Below are 19,610 nucleotides of genomic sequence, written 5' to 3' on the forward strand. Positions count from 1 at the left end.
ATGATACCCAAAAAAATACATGCACTACTACATCAAAATTCATTGCATTGGTGTTTTAACAATGTGGCTGTGCACTTCTGTGCACTGATAAAACACTACAAAAAATGTAAATTTTAATGTGACTGTATCCACAGTAGTATCAAGATTCTTCTCTGTGGCATTTCAATAATGTGCATGGACTGATGTGTACATCTGTAAAATACTGTATTAAAAATGCATAAAATCATATAAATCAGGCGTTGGGAACCTATGACTTGCCACATATTGTTCCTCCAACTTCCCCCAACCCCAGTCAGCATGGCCAATAATCAAGCATGATGGGAGCTGTAGTCCAGCAAAATCTAGATGACTAAATGTTCTCCATCTATGACATAAGTGCATTTTGCATTGTTTTGTCAGTACGTAAGAGCACACCAGTAACGCAAAGCTGAAAAAGACACAACGAACTGAAGAAACTGAGAGCTACCTTAAATGGCTGCATTTTCAATTCTGAAATTAATTGTTGAAGTCCTCTGAGGTAAACTGGTGCCCAGGAGGAATGGAACACTGGGTATAATGGAATGGAATCAAATTTGGGGTTCCTTGGGCAAAATGGAGGCACAATAAAGGAACAGAATATGGTCACTCCTGATATCCCTAGTCCTTGGTGGTATAACCTAGAGAGAGGAGACTGTTATCCCCCTGCAAATAAAATCAGGAGAAGTGCAGTTCATCTCACTAAAAAGCAAAGATCATATGAACCATTCAAGTTTTTACAACCTGCTTCTACAAGAATCTACAACCATTTAGCCTAGGTTTCAAGAAGAAGAAGAAGAGTTTGGATTTGATATCCCGCCTTTCACTCCCCTTCAGGAGTCTCAAAGCGGCTAACATTCTCCTTTCCCTTCCTCCCCCACAACAAACACCCTGTGAAGTAAGTGGGGCTGAGAGACGTCAAAGAAGTGTGACTGGCCCAAGGTCACCCAGCAGGTGCATGTGGAGGAGTGGAGATGCGAACCCGGTTCACCAGATTACGAGACTACCGCTCTCAACCACTACACCACACTGGCTCTCAAGAAAATCACCCTATCTTACAGGTGCTTAGTCAAAAGTAAGCCCCACTAAATTTTGTAGGTTCAACTCACATTAGTTAGTGGGACACTGAGCGTATATTTATGGTTGAAGACATAAAGAATATATATTTGCCAAGGCGCCAGTACTTGGGACTACTGAAGAACACAATTCCCCATTCATTTCAGTGAGGCTTGTAGCTGAGATGTCCGCAGCACATCTTGCCTGCTCATTTAAAGGATCCTTTCATTCATATTGTAAGTATTCAAGATCCAATTTTGCTTTGTCGTTTAATGAATGACTCCCTACCCACATCCCGTTTGAATCTAGATTTACAGCAAATTCTGATCTTTCCCTGAATATCTGATAAGTAGGAAGTTTTGACGGCTTTTTGAAATCAGTGCATGCTGTGTCATTTTTAAACCTGGACCCAATTATTAATGCTTCAACCATTATATTAAAAATCCTAGAAACATATATCTACAATTCAAAATCTTTGAACATTATCAAATTAGATAAACCTAACCCTGTGCCTCTAATTCAGAACACTGTGGGGTGTACTTATATCCTGAAACATTTAAATTAGAAACAACTGGCATTATTTAGCACTGAAGTTTATGTCCAGTGAGGTTTCCTTCAGTTTTTAATAATCCACATTTTTTTATTTATTTGCAAACATTTCTATGCTGCCAATATAAAAAAAAAACATTTCATGGCACACACTTTTTTTAAAAAAAAAAACCATATTATAAGATAAGGTATTAGACAAATGAGTAGAATCGTATACTAGCAAAGCTGGACTTGCAGTCAAATTGTAAGGCTGGGGGTTAAAATTCCATTAATAAATAGGAGTTTTCAGGAGTTTTAAGCCATTAGTCTCTAAGCACACCCAAAAACTCTGTGCTGTTTATACATATTTATTGACGAAGACAGTGGTACTTACGTCTAGAGAGCCAATCAGGAGAAGAAAACTTGGCAGAACGACATACAGTAGCTGCTGCATTTTATATTAAAGCCTCGTCGTCCTCCTATTGGGCATGCTGTTAACTAATGAGATACTAACACGATCTGGAGAGGTTGGGGCAATTTCATCTACTAGGCCTTGAATAATTGCACAAAATGCAAGATTGTTCTGTTCCAATTAGCACGGTCCTTGATGTTGCTGTTTTCAAATGCTGAACCGTATAATGAAGAAGAGAGCGCTGGAACACAGCAGATTGGCTAAAGAATGGAAATCAAAGTCATGTGTTTCCCACTTTCAGAGGTAAGTTCAGCATCACCAGGCACCAGAGGGGGTCGAGAGAGAGGTCTTGTTTCCTTCTTCCCTCCCACCTACACTAGTGGCCAAAACTGTGGAAACATTTTGGAAAAAGTATTTCTGAGGTTTGATGGCTCATAGCACCAGTTTTGGGGGGAGTAATAGCACAAAGTGCAAGTAGATAAATAGGTACCGCTCCGGCGGGAAGGTAAACGGCGTTTCCGTGCACTGCTCTGATTTGCCAGAAGTGGCTTAGTCATGCTGGCCACATGACCTGGAAGCTGTACGCCGGCTCCCTCGGCCAATAAAAAGAGATGAGCGCCGCAACCCTAGAGTCGTCTACGACTGGACCTAATGGTCAGGGGTCCCTTTACCGTTACCTTTTACCATAAAATTATATATCAACGGAAAGATAATTTAATGAAGAATGTAATGCAATAACCTTTATGGATTATTTATTGCGACAGCAGACTAAAGAAACTTGTTAGAAGCAACTCAGCAATAAAACCCAATTAACAGAGGCAATAACTTAATCTTAGTTTCACATTATTATAGCTGCAGAACTAAAAAAAACTTGGTTCCCTCCTTGGGAGGGCACTCAGAAGGCTTGCGGATAGCTTCCTGAAGCCCGGGGAGCGAGAGGGGTTGTTGTGCACCGACGCCTCTCGCTCTCCAAGCTTCAGCGAAAGCCTGCATTCGCCCCATAGGATGCACACACATTTCCCCTTCATTTTTGGAGGAGAAAAAGTGCATCCTATAGAGCGAAAAATACGGTAACTGACATGGTGAGAATTTCTGTATATGTCATTTTTTCTGTGTGTTTCATTTTTATTCTTTAGGACCATTGTTGTCATAAGTTATTGCATTACATTCTTCATTAAATCATATTTCCATTGATATGTAAATTGATGGTATTACTCCAAAACAGTGATGTTATGAGCCATCAGACCTCAGAAATACACTTTTCCCAAAAGGTTTCCACAATTTTGACCACTAGTGTAATAGCTGCTATCAAGACAACAGCCATCACCACGAAAGCAAATTGGCTTTCACAGTATGCCAAGGCCAGCACTGGCAGACACAGGGGCTGGGGGACTAGGAGAGAGGACTTACCATCCTTGAGGTTCTGCAGCCCATCTAGTCCAGCTTTCTCTTCTCATGGTGGCCAACCAGATGTCTATGGGAATCTCATGAGAAAGACCTGAGTGCAAAAGCATTCTCCTCACTTGTAACTCCCAGTAACTAAGTGGAATTCAGAGGCACACTGTCTCCAACTGTGGAGGGAGAACAAGGCTAGTAGAGACCAATACAGTCATACCTCGGAAGTCGAATGGAATCAGTTTCGGAAGTCCATTCAACTTCCAAAACATTTGGAAACCAAGGCACAGCTTCCAATTGGCTGCAGGAAGCTCCTGCAGCCAATCAAAAGCCGCAGAAGCCATGTCAGACGTTCGGGTTCCAAAGAACGTTTGCAAACCGGAACACTCACTTCTGGGTTTGTGGCGTTCGGGAGCTAAAACATTCAACTCACAAGGCATTCGGGATCCAAGGTATATCTGTAGTCTTATTCTCCATTACTTTATCTAGGAACTACAGTTCCCATGTGGCATTGTCCCAGCACATCAAAGCCTAAATTACATTATGGGAATGAGCCTGCAGATGTGCCCCATTTTAAGCAAATAATATCTAGTTTAAAACTCTAGAACCTTATTACAATTCCTTTCCATTTTAGCTTGTTTTTGAAAGTTTTATTTATCATACATGACACTTTTATTTATTTTATGTAATCAATGGATAGGGTGGATCTACACAATGGTGGGGCGGGGCGCTATAAATAACCCATAAATTACATTTTTATAAGAAAAGAAAAAAATGCTATGTAAAATCGCATAGAAAGGTTTTGTGCTCTACGGCGCTCTCTGGTGTTGCATGTTTATAACACATGTAAAACGCTGTTTTTGGACTAATGTAGCTGAGGCCATAGACCACTTGCTTTATTTCAAAATGGTTTGCAATTAAGAGGGCCAGAACTCTAAAGCATACATTAAAGCACAACACAGACCTGCAAATAACAAATATCCAAGCTAAAGAACTTTAAAAACACTGTAAATCCTGAGCAACACGAGGCAACAATTAACAGTTGGGAAATGCCTGGTCCAAAAAAAGAAGCATTTTTCATAAGTTTTTGAAACCCAGAAAGATTGCAGGATTGAGCAGAGAGGAGCTGGAGGTCTCCGTTCAAGGAAAGTGTACAGAATTAATGGACCTAACTTAGTAGTGTTTTCATTAATTTCAGTGAGTAAAACTTTGTACCAAGAATCATTCCATCCTTTTAAAAATACACATGAATGATATTCCAGCTGCACACAAAACAAAACAAACAAATGTACACATAAAACTAGTATGTGTAAAGACCTAGGAGAGGGGAAGGATTTTAATGCCCAATGTTGTTGTTGTTTCCATCTGTTATGTACATAAACAAATGATCAATACTCTATGGCCTATCTGCATCTCAGGTTAAGTTCTGGATTTTTAATATATATATATTTAGATAAATGAATTAGCCAAGTTGCTGTTTCAAAATACTGTAACGTTCAAAAATATTATGTCAGGATGAGAAGAAAGGGTAGAACGGTTGTCAGGATCAAATGCCTGTTTTGTCCTTTATACATTGTTGTTCTTGTTACACTTGAAATGTTCTTTCTTATCTGAAAAAAATGAAATAGAAACAATTATTTAAAAAATGAATAAATATGTCACCACCATTTTAATAGTTCATTCACAAACCATGAAATGGGAGAGGCTTTTGACATTTTTCAGGGGACAAACTTGGGGTGAATGCCAAAATAATGATTCAAGGGTGTCTTATGAACACTCCTCTGGGACTCCACCTGCAACTGCCATTTTTTCCCCCAGAGGTCACGTGGGAATGGCATTCCATGAGCACATAGCGACATTCTCAGGACGTGTGTGTGTGTGTGTGTGTGTGTGTGTGTGTGTGTGTGTAAATGTGGGCCATGAGATGGTCTGAGAGCAGCTTTGAATGCCACGCAACCCAAATTGGAAGTGGAAAGTTCCCACAGATGGAAAAATATATACTAATAAAGCTGTATTCGACGGATGAAAGTATATGATGTTTGACATGATTGAGAATTATGGACTCAAGGACAGAGAATTATAAAGCATCAAAAGCGAGATGTGGAAAATATGGAGACAACGAGGAGAGGCAGGACTGAGATGTGGAGATCTGCTTCAGAGATTCAGACCGTGGGGAGCTCCAAAAAATTGGACTATAATTTGGTCTTTTTTATTTTAGTTTTTTATTTTAATTGGAGTATTATGATTGGCTATATTAACTGGATGTTGTTGTTTTTTGAAAATCAATAAAAATGATTTTTTTAAAAAAAGGAAGTGGAAAGTTCCCCTAGAAATTAAGGACACCTAAGTCAAAACTGTTTTACAGCTGCCATGCTCCATATTATAAAAAAAGGCTTGTGACTTCTAAAGTAGCTTAAATAGATTCTAAATTGACGAAAACACCTAAATACACAACCATGTTTTGCTATGGAGTTAAACCATTAGAACCAGAGTGACTGTGGCAATGCAGTCAGATGGGTGGCATATACTACATTATTATTATTATTATTATTATTATTATTATTATTATTATTATTATTCAGACCCAGGGTCCAAATTTGGCACTCCAGTCCTCTCTGTCCAGCCCTCCCGACTCTCCCTGGGCCACACCTACACTGACTCAGTTGTGCACCCTCAGGTGCTTTTGTCTGTATGTGATCAGGGGACCGAGATATATGCCTGCATGTAGAAACATCTGGCTTTGCAGGGCCAGGATGCAACCCACAATACGAAGGTACAGATTACATTCATTGCCCTGCTCACCTTTACCTCAGGCTCCACCCGAGTGGCGCTGTGGGTTAAACCACAGAGCCCAGGGCTTGCTGATCAGAAGGTCGCGGTTCAAATCCCCGCAACGGGGTGAGCTCCCATTGCTTGGTCCTGGCTCCTGCCCACCTAGCAGTTCGAAAGCACGTCAAAGTGCAAGCAGATAAATAGGTACCGCTCTGGCGGGAAGGTAAACGGCATTTCTGTGTGCTGCTCTGGTTTGCCAGAAGCGGCTTAGTCATGCTGGCCACGTGACCCGGAAGCTGTATGCCGGCTCCCTTGGCCAATAAAGTGAGATGAGCGCCACAACCCCAGAGTCGTCCGCGACTGGACCTAATGGTCAGGGGTCCCTTTACCTTATGCCCATCACTGACATGCGGCCCTCGTAAGATTTACCATGGGGGAATGTGGCCCTCGGGCTGAAAAGGGGGTTCTCCATTCCTGCTTCATAAAGCAATTTTCAGTTTGCAAAAACATTTGAAAGAGTACGGTCAATTCCAGTGTTTGGCCTCACATTTAGATGCGTAGCATGTGTGTTTTTTCAGGAACACAATGAGGCAGTCATCGTAGTTTAAATTTTAATTGTAGCTAAGCTAAATGAAGTGCACTGAGTCATTTAAACTATCATAGAATATGCAATTATATTTTCCACAACAGACAGGAATCCTGTCTTTTCCACATAGGAAAGGAATGTTGCTTGGTAAGATTCGTGTTAAGACTGGGTTGACTGTTTTGACAGCGCGGCCAGATTAAAGTACAGACAAGACTCTATGTAGGCAATGTTCCTTGCAACAGAAAAGCTCAGGTGGATTAATAAAAGAGATCGTCTCAGGGATAAAGCAGTTTCATACCTGTCAGTCTATGGTCATGACCCATACATTATGTAATAGTATCAGTGGTTTCAATTTCAGTGGTACTTCCCTATGCCCTTCTTTATTCAGTGTGAGGTAAACAGATAACACTATCAGAATGGAAAAATCTGTCCATTTCAGTCCTCTAAGTTTCTCATTTTTTTCCAGTCTTAAATTCAGATCTCCACAGTGTGCAATAAATAAATAAAAATCCCTCTGAAAATCAGCATTTTGGTGTGAATTTCTCCTAACAAACACATTTTGTTTGCAGTTTTGACTAGTATACCAAGCAATTTCCCTGAATATAATGCATTTCGGTATGTTATTTCTCACTGTGAGTTTTTGTACACAATGTTGTACAACTGTGTTACAAAATTCAGAGAAGTGCGAATTTCAGTTTGCATATTCATTCAAGAAGTATACATCAGGTAGTTTCTCGTTTAAATGCAAAAAAGAAAGAAAATCTTCTCCATCCTTATTTATGAATGATGTATCATACACATTATTCATAAACATTATATTCAGATGACAGAATAATCATGCTTATCCACCCTCATACTGATATCCGATGGCTGATAAGAATAAAATTATTCACTTCCCTAAATACCAAGGAGTGTCATTATGCTGTAACAATCTTCAGTGTCAAGTCAACCACAGGGAGGATTCCAAACAATACAAAGCCGGTTGCAAAATATAATAAACATCAGTCTTGAAGGAAATGAAGCAGCCCTGTTTAGGGAAGTTTCTAATGTTTGATGTTGTCAGAGCTGCCCTAGGTCCCAGCTCACAAAGGACCAACGCCACTTCGTTGTTATATACAAGAGTCTTTATTGAAGTTCAGTTTGTCTTTCACATCAGCAGCGTGCAGCTCTACGTCTGAAACTCTAGACCGCTGAAGCTCCGTCTGAGTCTCCTCCCCCCATACCCCAGTTTAAGACCCTAGCCTTGCTCCACCTCTTCCTCTGCTCTTTCCTCCTCTGGGTCCTCCTGTCAGCTGGGGTCTCGCCCTTCCTAGACTCTTCTGACGCTGAGTCCCCTGAGTCTTCCCCCTGCCTCCGGCGGGCTTTAGGACCTGGTTCCCGATCCGGGCTTTCTGCTGTCCCACGTGCCTGTACATTTGAACTTGGCGCGCGCGCCTAGCCGGCAACCTTCCTCCTGACCGTTACACTGCTCCTGTCACTGCTTCCCCCACTCCCCAGTGGAGGTGTGGTCAGTCTCGACTCCTCCTCTCTCCCTGCTGGGGGAGATGCTGGCTCTGATACCTGGGACTCCTCCCCCCCACTACGCTCTGGTGGGGAAGCTGGCCCTGATCTCCAGCTGCTGCTTTGGGAGTCCCCGCTGGCCCCCCTTGCCCTGACCATAGGCGCCTCCTTCTGGGAATCTTCTGATTCGCTGGAGGAGCTCATGGAATCTCTCGGGTCACTGCTATACCCCCCTACGCTGCCCTCCGATTCTTCCCCTTCGCTCTCCATTTCCTCTCTCCCCTGTGCCTCTGTTCCTGAGGCCCTGACAGAGGTTATTCATATATTCTGTTGGGAGCCGCCCTGAGTGGTTGGGGAAACCCAGCCAGATGGGCGGGGTATAAAGAATAAATTATTTTTATAATTATTATAAATGTTCTCTTCAGTTTGGAGAGCAAAAATGTATTGTGAGTGAGGCATCCCCTACTAATTGTGTGAGGTTCCACAGGATGACTGACGTGTTCAAATAAGTGGGGGGAAGTGGTAATAGCAAAACTGAAACAACATCAGTGGTTTTGACTCAGCCCTGCTTTTTACAAAATGGTGGCCATCTTGTATCTTTCAGCTGGGAAGCCTGACATCACACACATATTTCTACTTTTGGTTTTAGAATGTTGTTTGCCTACAATCAACGCTGGATTAGCGGCAGTATGAGCAGTTTCCCTGCACAGGGCACAATACTTGAGGGGGTCACAAAATGAAGAAGATCCATAAATGAGAAGATCCATTTTGGGGTGCCAAATTTTGGCCTTGCGCAGGGCACCATATTACAAAAGATTACCAAAGCCCACCCCTGTAGGCATGCATTTGGACGCTTTGTAAAACGTCATGATCAAAAAAATTTACGGTGGTTCGTGAGATCAAGGAACAGGTTTCAATCTATGTTTGGATATAGCTGGACACCATCTTGAAGCAACTGACCCTTTCAAAACTGCACTATATGGTTGGAGTTTTTTATTTTTGTATATAATTTTTTAATTAAATTTTCTGTTTTGCAATTTAAAGTACTCATTTTTATATCCTTAAGATATCAGTGACTTCCCTTCTTCTCTTTCCATGGTTCATTTGACATATAAAAAATCCCTGCATATTTTACAAAAAACTATACCATTCAGTATTCCATTATTACATCCATCAAAACGTATTTACACTGCTGAATTCATCTTAATGCTGCCAACGTTTACAGCTGTACACAGTTATTTCCCATATATTCAATAAACGTTTTCCAATCTTCTCTAAACGTATGTTTTTCTTGTTCTCATATTCTGCAAGCTGCGCATATTCTGTCAATTTAAGTTGCCGGTCTTCTTTGGTTGGGACCTCGCTCATTTTCCATTTTGCGGCTAACAAAACACAGGCCGCAGTAGTGGCATACATAAATAACCTTTTTTGACACCTGGGAATTTCAATCTGAATTATCCACAAAAGAAAGGACTCTGGTTTTTCTGGGAAAGTACTTTTAAACATTTCCCCCCGGTTCATTATGGATCATTTATTTTAAAATTACATTAATCGTGGGAGGGGGGGTGTTTGAATCCAGGTCTCCCCAATCCAAGGCCAGCCCACTCTAACCATGTTATCCAGTTGGTTTTAATGCTAGCATCAACAAATGGGTGTCAGCAAATGGGTGAGAAAATCACCGTATTGGCCTGAATATAAGCCTCACTTTTCCCCCAAATTCCGACCGTGAAGAGTTAGAGTGCGGCTTATATTCGCAACCTTACAGTACACAGCCAGGAGCACAGGGCAAACAGCACCAGGAGTGCAGCAAAGAGGCACCTGCCCCATGCATAGTCCCCCGTCCTTTCCCCCAAAGCTGGGAAGGGAGAGAGCGAGGAAGGGGGAAAGCCGCCAGCAAGGCAGCGTGGCTCCCCGCCCCCCCCCCCAATATGCAGCCAGGAGCAGCAAGGAATAGAGTGGCTTATATTCAGGTATTTTTTTTCTTTTTTCACTCCGCCCCCCCCCCCCGGTTTTAAAGGTGTGGCTTATTATTCAGGGGCAGCTTATATTTGGGGCAATACAGGACCTGAAATTTGTTGGCAATCATTGCACAAGTTGTGTTTTAATTGTGTGCAGACGACATCACTTAAATCTTGTTATTGTCTTTTGACGTTTTAAACAGGCTTAAAATAGTTTATAGCTCTCAGAATAGACCTTTCCAGGGAGGCTGTATTCATTAAGATGCCATTTTGCTTGTTTTTTCAGACTATGCCTGCATTTTAAATTGAGGAAGTGGCACCATCTGCTGGATGATAATGAAAGCTTTGTTCCTCTTTTTGGAAAAAGCCAGTCATTGTACTTTTCTTCACCCATTTCTCGACTTCAAGGCGGTTGAGAGTTCAAAGAAATGAGAACACTCCAGCCTAAAAAAAACAATTGAAGTTTTATCTTAGGCTCCGCTGTGTAGCAACACAAAATTCATTCTATCTCTAGGTAGGCGTGAAGAGCAAGTCAATCCAATTCACATTTACAGGCAAATTTACCTATGTTGCTCTTTCTGAAACAATATGTGAACTGAAGCATAGCCATTCTTCAAAAATTTGCACTTCTCCGAATTTTGCAATGCACTTTTCCAGTCAACTAACGTGCACAACTAACGTGCATATACTGGGTGGTGCGTGTGAAAAATGATATGCCAGTGAAAATAACATACAAAAATGCATTCTATGAGGGGAAATTGCTTTGCAAAAATGCAGGTGTTAGGCAGAATTGCACACAAAACTGTGTGTATTAGAAGAAATTTGCGCTAAAAGTGCTTGCGAATTTTCAAACCTGGTTCTAGCCCTGAAGGATGGACATGACTTCCTTCCTGCAACAAGAAGTCCACAATGCAGCACAGAGGAAATGGGCATATGAAAAACTGTGCCTATGGGGGTAGTAAATTGATATCATAGCGCCAGCAGTTTCAAAGCCTTTTATGGTCCTTCTGTCCTTCCGTTAATATCCTTGCAAAGTGGTTGTTAAAAGTTAAGACGCATTTGCCATTATAAACTTGTAGAAAATGAGTCGATGCTCCGATTATGGCTGCTTTCCAGAGAATGCTTGTGATGCGATCCTGTCTGCTCAGGAGTGAAACCTGCTAGACGTTCTCAAAAGTGAACATAGAACTACAGTTTCAAAGACTAACTGCATGTTGCACACAAACATCCACCACAGAGTCCCATTCTCCTCCTCTTCTTCTTCTTCTTCTTCTTCTTCTTCTTCTTCTTCTTCAGAAGTTTTGAGAAGGCAGATTTTGGAGCAGAGCAGTGGTGCTTTCTTCACCTGCTCATTCTTCACCCCCAAATCCTCTCTTTCCCTCCTACTGCTTTGCCTCCTTCTTGACACGCAGAGAAGATAAGCTGCATGGTCTGGCGCCCATAACCAAAATGTCGGCGCCTCCGTACGACCGAGCTTTAATGGCTACTCCTCCAGCCGTATCTTCGGCACCTCATCCAGGCTCTCCTCCGATGGTGATTAACAACCTACGCCTTTGAATGAGACTTCAGGCACGCTCTCCATTGCGCAGAGTACTCAGACAGCAGCAGAAGGAGCCAGAAATATATGCTACATTGCTACTTTATTTCTAACTAGCAAGACAGAAAAGAATATGCGTCTGCTCTCTGTGAGAGACAGAAAACAACAGAGCAAGGAAACAGGAAACCAGTAACTTCAACATCCATCTTCCGTGAGACTTCCAACAGTCTGGAATGTCAACAGAGTCTTGTAACTCCAAGAACTGCGCAGTGGCATAACAGAAACCTAACATAATGTGCCCAAAGCATTGTATGAGGTCAGACCCATTAGCAGGGCCCGCCCCAAAGGCGGGTTGAAGCAGCAGCCTTGGGTGGTGGAATCCCATGGGGCAGCACCCCCTGCAGGCACTCCAACCCTGCCGCCACAGGGGTTGCACACTTGCAGCCGCAGTTTTCAGCAAGATCTCGTGAGATCTCGATGAACTCTTGCAAGATCTCACCAGAAACTGCTCTCTTGCTTGCTAGATTTCTAATTGCTTTCTAATTTAGGGATGGGCACATCCCTCAATTAATCCAGGCAGGGTACCAACGCTTCAAATTGTGCTTTGATGTGCTTATTGACGCTCTCTGACACCACCCGAGCTTATGAGCAACTCAATCTTTCCTAGTGCCAAATAAGAGTCAAAACAGACGGATGCGATTGAAGTATTTCTTGCCCAACCGCAAATATGAAGTAAGAGGAAACCTTCCACAAAAACCCTTTCTCATATTGTTTCCTGTCTGCGCTTGTCCTGAAAGAGGTCCGAGTTAGTCAGAAAATGATGAGTTTAAGAAGCATCTTCTGTGGAGTTTCTGTTCTGCTTAAATATTAAGTACTGGAAAGTACAGTTGAAAGGTAGTTATTTTAAGGGGGGTGGAGATTCCCACCCTCTTTAAAATGCATGTTCCCCATTTCCACTTCTGCTTTGGTCACTTCCAGAGGACCTGTCTGTTTGCATCGATCTTGATTTGTTTGCAGGCAGGTTATATGATTCAGTCCATTTTCTTATCTCTCACTGCAAAAAAGAAGAAGAAGTAGTACAGATGGGTGGGAACAGGTATATTGCACAAGAGCACCAAGTCAACTTTTATTGCGATACCTGAATTTCCCTTATGTGATTTAACCCCACCTAAAAACGGTTATAGCTTGGAAGTGCCCCTATGATTTAACACTAAAGTTCTTTGAAAATTGTCTCTTGTGGCCCCTCACTGATACCTATGTCTTTGCATCAGAAGTGGCTTGCTGGGTGGATGAAGCACTGTTGCTTACCAGGTGGGAAAGGGTAAGGCAGCAAGGAGGTCAGTGTGGGGCAAATGCGCCAGCAGAGCCAATGTGTTTGCACTGTGCTGACCTCCCCACTGCCTCACAGTAAGCAACAGCGACCCACTTGTCATGATGCTAGTGCAGCAGCTCTGCCCCAGCCAGCAAGCCATTTTGTACTCTCAACATCTCATCAATCATTAGAATTAAACAGAGGTGGGAGGGAGGAATTTGAGGTTCAATGTATTTTTTTGAGACAATTGCATTTGATTTTTGAGCTTAAGAAAATGCCCCTGAATCATGGGAAGATCGGGTGTGCTGTAAACATACAGCAAACATCGTGATCTACCAGTAGATCCCCAGCTGATCCTGGTAGATCACGGGATCCTTATCGTGTACAAAAAGTTATGGGGGGAGCTAAAAAAAACTCTGTGCAATCCTCCCCCAAAAAGCTCAACAAATAATAATAATAATAATAATAATAATAATAATAATAATAATAATAATAATAATTTTTATTTATATCCCGCCCTCCCCAGCCAAAGCCGGGCTCAGAGCAGCTGACAACAGTAAAATAATACAGCATTCTAAAATCAATTCATTATAAAATCAGTTCAAATCAAATTAATGGCAACCATTTGGCTAGAGTTCTGTGAAGAACAACTCTGGGGGCACTTCCCTCTGAAAAAAACCCTCAGCAATTCTGGGCAATCTACCCATCCCACGCATGCTCCTCCTCCCTCCAATGACAATGGGTAGATCACTGCCAGTTTTTTTTATACTGAGAGTAGATCACAGTCTCTTGGGAGTTGGATATGCATGACATAGAGGATGGAATTCAACATAGCACTAGGCCAGTGATGGCCAAACTTGGGTCTCCAGCTGTTTTGGGACTACGACTCCCACCATCCCTAGCTAACAGGACCAGTGGTCAGGGATGATGGGAACTGTAGTCCCAAAACAGCTGGAGGGCCAAGTTTGGCCATCACTGCACTATGCATGTTGTTTCACCAGTGCAAGCTTTTATTAGCACAATCAATGGAATGATCCTGATGAGAAGAAAAAGCAGCACCCTGCACAACTCCAACTCCAGTCAGCCTCTTCCAGCATGGCCAATGGTCAGGGATGATGGAAATTGTAATCCGACAACTTCTGAAGGGCCAGTTTCCACATCCCTAGAGGAAGACTGCTTCCAAGCTGATCCACACAGTTCTCAGAGGCTAGTATGGACCAGACTGAAGCACTTTACATATCTGAACTGAGAGGGTTGAATGCACACAAAACAGCCCATGCGCTCAATTAGAGATATTATAATAATATAATAATAATTTATTATTTATACCCCGCCACTCTGGGCGGCTTCCAACAAAATACAGTGGTACCTCAGGTTACATACGCTTCAGGTTACATACGCTTCAGGTTACAGACGCTGCTAACACAGAAATAGTGCTTCAGGTTAAGAACTTTCCTTCAGGATGAGAACAGAGATTGTGCTCTGGCGGCACGGCGGCAACGGGAGGCCCCATTAGCTAAAGTGGTGCTTCAGGTTAAGAACAGTTTCAGGTTAAGAACAGACCTCCAGAACGAATTAAGTACTTAACCCGAGTGACCACTGTATTAAAATACAGTAATGCATCAAACATTAAAAACTTCCCTAAACAGGGCTGCCTTCAGATGTCTTCTAAAAGGCTGGTACAGTGGTGCCTCGCAAGACGAAATTAATTCGTTCCGCGAGTTTTTTCGTCTAGCGAATTTTTCGTCTTGCGAAGCACGATGTCGGAAAAGTTTTGAAAAAACTTCAAAAATCACCAAAAACCTCAAAAAAGGCTACCACACCGCATTCCATGAGTTGCTCCTCGAAGTCAAGTCGCAACTGTATTAACGGTGTTAAGAAAAAGGAAACAAACTTGCAAAAAACACAAGACGTTTTCGTCTTGCGAAGCAAGCCCATAGGGAAATTCGTCTTGCGAAGCAGCTCAAAAACCGTAAAACCCTTTCGTCTAGCGAGTTTTCCGTCTTGCGAGGCATTCGTCTTGCGGGGCACCACTGTAGTTGTTGTTCTCTTTGATATCTGGTGGGAGGGCGTTCCACAGGGCTGGTGCCACTACCGAGAAGGCCCTCTGCCTGGTTCCCTGTAACTTGGCTTCACGCAGGGAGGGAACCGCCGGAAGGCCCTCGGTCCTGGACCTCAGTGTCCGGGCTGAACGATGGGGGTGGAGACGCTCCTTCAGATATGTTGGCATGGACTAGTTGCTTGATTCAACCCTTTCCAAAATGTGACTTAAGTGGAACTATAGTGGCCGTGGAAAAGTATTCCCCAAATACCACAGTGCCAAAATAACACTGCAGGCAATCTCAATGTGTGCTACATTCCTGGTGGAGCCCATAAACAAAATGACTCATAAACAGAGAACGAGTCAAGCAGACTAGTCCACCCTACCCAATCTCAAAGGGAAGAAATTATTAATGCTCTGTTTTATCACCGCCATTCAATAACTCTTAGGAGCTTTTTTGACTGAATCACACAATTTGGCAGTGCTGTTTTTCAGAAAAAAGAGGCGCCAGAACTCACCATGAACACTTCCTTTGGTCTCTTATAATTTCAATGGTGCCCACCAGAGAGGTGCCAGAACTGAGTTCTGGTGAGTTCCAGCTGAAAAAAGCCCTACAGTTCAGTAATATACTATGGAATTATTGATTTCTCTACAACCAATAACGTCCAGTTGTTAGTATTTTAGTCTCCTCTCAATTCCTTCCATGTGGCAAATGTGTGCTATTTTTATTACTGCATCCGCCAAAGAGCAGAAAATCCTAAAGAAGAAACACAGCCGTGACACAGCGCCTAAAGACAGCCCAAACATCACATTGCAAAATTAGATGGCTCACATGTTAAGATGACCTCATGCTCTCATTAAAATAGCAGCATTGTCATGCAGAGGTTGAAATACATTGACTAGGGAAGCAAAATGCCCAAATGATATAATTGAATGGGGAGCAAATGATCACTTAGTGCAGTGCTTTCCAAACTTGGGTCTCCAGATGTTTTTAGACTACAACTCCCATCATCCCTAGCTACTAGGACCAATGATCAGGGATGATGGGAATTGTGGTCAAAAACAGCTGGAGACTCAAGTATGGAAAGCACTGTGTGAGTGGCTCTTTCAGTAAAGATGCTATTGCCTGTAATAATTTAGAATAAATTGAGAAAATGCATTTGTTTGTTTGTTTGTTTGTTGTATTAGTGTATTAGTGTAGGCTATGGAAGACAGGAGGGACGCAGGTGGCGCTGTGGGTTAAACCACAGAGCCTAGGACTTGCCGATCAGAAGGTCGGCGGTTCGAATCCCCGTGACGGGGTGAGCTCCCGTTGCTCGGTCCCAGCACACTGAGAGCCAGTGTGGTGTAGTGGTTAAGAGCAGTAGTCTCGTAATCTGGGGAACCGGGTTCGCGTCTCCGCTCCTCCACATGCAGCTGCTGCGTGACCTTGGGCTAGTCACACTTCTTTGAAGTCTCTCAGCCCCACTCACCTCACAGAGTGTTTGTTGTGGGGGAGGAAGGGAAAGGAGAATGTTAGCTGCTTTGAGACTCCTTAAAGGGAGTGAAAGGCGGGATGTCAAATCCAAACTCCTCTTCTTCTTCTTCTTCTTCTTCTTCTCCTGCCAACCTAGCAGTTCGAAAGCACATCAAACTGCAAGTAGAGAAATAGGTACCGCTCCAGCGGGAAGGTAAACAGCGTTTCCATGCGCTGCTCTGGTTCGCCAGAAGCGGCTTAGTCATGCTGCCCACATGTACGCCGACTCCCTTGGCCAATAAAGCGAGATGAGCGCCGCAACCCCAGAGTCGGCCACGACTGGACCTAATGGTTAGGGGGACCTTTATGGAAGACAGGAAGCAGCAACTAACTAAAAATAAGCAAAGAGGAATGCTTTCTCTGTACTAGATAGCAGCAGAGCCTGGGACAACTTTTGATGTTGATTTTTTGACCCTCCCAACAATACCCACCTGCCCAAGGCCAGTAAAACACATCACTTCCAATTCCTTTCCTAGTTTGACTCCTCTGATAATGCATTTGCTCATTGGCCTAGATGGTTTCCCATTACAGTTTGTACCTTGCTCCATTTATTCCTACATGTTAAAATTAGTTCTTAAGCATTGTGTTTTTATGCCTAGCGTTTCAGTTCTCCGAGCCTTTTGTTTCTCGAGGGAACGTTCCAAACGCCCTCGGTCTAAGAATACCTCCCTTATAATTTCACGGCGAGGATTCTTTGTTCTTTAGTTTTAGCAAATTGTCTCCTGTCTCAGAGTATTTATTTCACTGTGTTCTTGTATTGCAATCTGTATTCCTGGGGGCTCGCGATCACAGAATCACTTTACTCCTCCTCGCAAGAGTTCAAAATGGCGAGGCAAAAATTCAAATTAACTCTGTGATTTCCATTCTGAGCAAGTCAGTCAAGAGTACACGTACTGACTGGTGAATCTGGAACCCAGTTGCAGACTTCCTGCACCCTCTGTACATGCTGCCGTTTGAATTGCGCTCTTTTACCCCCAATCCCCACCCTCATTCAGCAACACTTTTGCACACAAAGTTTGTGTGCTCCCACTGCTGCATAGAGACTGCAGTTTGGATTGTGCCCTAAAGCATTAACCTCTTTGAACACAATCAAAGAGAATGAAGAAGTTCTAGGAAGCTCAAGAATAAGGGTGGGCAACCTCAGGTCTGCCGGCCAAATCTGGACCACCAAACTCCTCTGTCTGTTCCTTAGGATTCTCCCCAGTGCCCTGTTTTGCACTTTAACTGTTTTTGTCTGACTGGAATGTGTTATTCAACTCTGATAATGCTCCATATGAACCCTGAGACCCTGAGATCGTCTTCTGAGCCCCTTCTTCCTGTGCCTCCTCCACAAGAGGTCCGAAAAGTGGCAACACGAGAACAGGCCTTTTCTAGAGTGGCTTCCCATTTATGAAATAGCCTATTGTTCAAAAGGGAAAATTTATATTTCTTCTGTCCATTTTTTTAAAAAAGATATTTATTAAGGTTTTCAAAATATTACAAAATGAAAAAACAAAAAAAAATACAAAATAAAAATAGTTAAAAACAATTCAGTCTTTCAGTCACTTATCTTTCATTTGCTTATTTCCGGGACCTCCTCCCGCCTCCCTTTTCTGTATTCCAGTTCAATTTGTTAATTCAGCAAATCCCTCCCCTCTTTATTCATCCTAGTCTTCAATCTTAAAATATTGTAACATTAAATTTTTACCTATTAATAATCCATTTTCTCATATTCCCTTATAGCATTACAGCTAGAGACCACTTAGTTTCTATCCAACATCATTCTAACATTCATTAATTTTACAATATTTCTATAAATAGTCTTTAAACTTTTTCCAATCTTCTTCCACCGACTCTTCTCCCTGGTCTAGGATTCTGCCAGTCATTTCTGCCAGTTCCATATAGTCCATCACCTTCATCTGCCATTCTTCCAAGGTGGGTAGATCGTGTGTCTTTTCTGTCCACTTCTGAATTCCCATACAGTCTTCAAGGGAAGGCCCACATAAAGTGCATTACAGTAGTCCAGCTTCCCCAGAGAATGAGTAACCATGGCCAACCTATCCCTATCTGGAAACAACCATGTTCTTATATTGAAATAAGTATTAATGTTCATGTGATAAACAAGTTCAGCATCTAGGCCAGCTTCAGATGGTGAAATAAAATGCCACTAAATATCTAGACACTTCTAAGTGCACCTCCTTCAAGTCAGAATAAATTAAATGGCAAGGACCCAAAGGGATGTAGATCAGCTGCATAAGTAACACGTGTGCTTTTAATGTGTCATCTTCTATCAAGTGTTTACAACAGACGTGACAAGTTAATTAAAATTAGTAAGAAGGCATTGATGAAAATGCCAATTAGAATAGCTTGGCCTTGCTAATTTTCTTGTAGACGTTTGTTAAGCACATACAATGAGGTTTCTTTGTAATTTGTGATAACTTTCTTTTAATTTCAAATACAGTGGCTCCAACATGCAATTCTGGAAATTGTGATACGGAAAGCTGACCAAGTGAAGCAAAGCCATGTCAGGTATGGGGAACTTCTGGACTTACAGGTGTTTCTGGACTACAACTCCCATCAGCCCCGGTTAACATGTCTATGGAGGGCAAAGATTCCCCACCCCTGACCAACTTTCTTGGAGGCACATGTAAACAGCTGACATGGCCCACAGTGTATGTAGCCATGGCCACACAGAGAAACCACACACATACAGGCAAGCATGCATGCATACATACACACACAGCACATACTAGATCAGTGATCTATTGGGACCCACAACCTGATCTAAGGTGGGAGTATTCTTCTTCTTCTTCAGCTTTAGCTTCTTCAGCTTCTGCTTCTTCCTCTTCTTCTGCCCATCTTACTGGGTTGCCCCAGACACTCTGTGCAGCTTCCGACAAATTAAAACATCAAACACAGTGAAACATCAAATAATAAAAACTTCCCTATACAGGGCTGTCTTCTAAAATACATACATACATTCTAAAAGTCAGGTAGTTGTTT

The sequence above is a fragment of the Podarcis vaucheri genome (assembly GCF_965113315.1).
Source record: "Podarcis vaucheri genome assembly, chromosome: 10".
Taxonomy (NCBI): domain Eukaryota; kingdom Metazoa; phylum Chordata; class Lepidosauria; order Squamata; family Lacertidae; genus Podarcis; species Podarcis vaucheri.